Source organism: Macrobrachium rosenbergii, chromosome 8 (assembly GCF_040412425.1).
Source record: "Macrobrachium rosenbergii isolate ZJJX-2024 chromosome 8, ASM4041242v1, whole genome shotgun sequence".
In the NCBI taxonomy this organism is placed as follows: domain Eukaryota; kingdom Metazoa; phylum Arthropoda; class Malacostraca; order Decapoda; family Palaemonidae; genus Macrobrachium; species Macrobrachium rosenbergii.
In genome coordinates, this window is record NC_089748.1 from 82,889,447 (window position 1) to 82,891,649 (window position 2,203).

A 2,203-nucleotide genomic window follows, 5' to 3' on the forward strand; every position below is an offset into this window, starting at 1 on the left:
TATATATATATATATATATATATATATATATATATATATATATATATATATATATATATATATATCACATGTGATAATAGAATCACATGTTTGAGTAATTATAATCACATGTACATATATATATATATGTATATATATATATATATATATATATATATATATATATATATATATATATATATATATATATATATATATATATATATATATATATATATACATATATATATATATACATATATTTATATATATGTATATATATAAATGGATGGATTTATATATGCATGTGTGTGTGTGAATGTACCACTCTGAAACACATTGAGCAATTTCAACCAAACTTTGGGGGGGCCGGGGGTTAGGGCATCACTAGCACTAAAGGCCACCAAAGGGGGTGGGGGTGGGAAAGGCTTACCTGAAACGGGGCTGGTTATGGCGGTAGACTTAGTACCTAAATAAACTTTACGAATTAATCATACCTAATTTCGGTATACATATGACTTACTATCTGGAAAAGAATACTGTGGGGGTAAGACGTCAATGGCGACAAAGGGGGTAGGGGTTGGGAAGGGGGTTGACACACACACACACACACACACAGAGAGAGAGAGAGAGAGAGAGAGAGAGAGAGAGAGAGAGAGAGAGAAAGTTTATAGGTTGTCATTCAGAGTTATTCTGGGCAGTGCTGGGTTGGTCATTAGTATATATATATATATATATATATATATATATATATATATATATATATATATATATATATATATATATATATATATATATATATATATATATTTATATATAAATTTATATATATATACATATATATATAAATATAAATGTATATATATATATATATATATATATATATATATATATATATATATATATATATATATATATATATATATATATATATATATATATATAGAGAGAGAGAGAGAGAGAGAGAGAGAGAGAGGGGAGAGAGAGGGGGAGAGAGAGAGAGAGAAAGAGAGAGAGAGAGAGGGGGAGAGAGAGGGAGTTTTCTAGGAGCATTTGAATCAACGAGTTTATCTTTGAGATCGCACGAGCCACATAATTAGACAATGTTGTCTGTGGATATATATGTATATTTGCAGTTGGTTCACTTTGCACAGTTTGCACGATTACATTTTGTTTAAATTGTTTCTATTAGTGACACTGTACTGTATAAGGCAGGGGTTCTCAACCTGGGGTACGCGTACCCCCCGGGGTACTTGAGAGGAATTTTGGGGGTACGTGACAGGTCTCTCGAAATACTTCGGTTATGAATAACTGCAAACCTGTTTATAGAAAGTGGCCTACATGTGCTCTGTCAGTGACTGAACTGTAAAAGATTCTTTCGGTAGTTTGTCACTGAACAGATCCTGGTCAACAATGGCAAGTTCTTAATCTGCTTTAGCAAAGAAATGTATACGGATCCTCCTGATGTTTCCTTCTACATACCGCTGTGAGCAGGGATTCTCAGCATTGTGCTTGATTAAAAACAAGTTACCTTCTCGTGAAGTCTTGCAGTCAGAGACGACATATGAGTGGCTCTTTCAAAGACTGTGCCGAGGATTGACTTGTTGGTAGCAAAGAATACAGGCCCAACCATCTCACTAAATTAGTCTATACTTGTATTCTAATACAGGCACACACACACTGACTTCCCTATGAGTAAGTAACTAGTTACTAATAACTAGTTGCGAGGCTTAACAATCAGCATTAGTTCGCAGTCAGTGGAACCCAATGCCTTCTTAATACTATTTTGGTAGTTTTTGTTTCATGCTAGTAACGCTAGTCACGCACACAGTAATTTCCCCATGAGTAACTAGTTATAAGCTGTATATAACACCACTACCTGACAGTCACAGTTATTGGAAAAATGTGTCTGATTTAGTTCTGTTTTATTATTTTTATATGCTATTCACACAAACAGTGACTTACCTATCACTGTTACTATTAACAGGTTGCAACTAGCTGCAAGCAGCACCAGTTCACTGCCACAATAATCGAAAACTGTCTGATGTAGTTCTGTTTTAGTAAATGCATTGCATGCTAGTAGCCAGTCATAGAGTGTTTCCCAGTGAAGCACCAGCTCCCATCAACACTACCTCATAGTGACACTCTCATTCATTGAAAATTTTGTCTGCTCCACATATATAACACAATTTAAACTTGATAAACTAAGTAAAAAAACCATGCA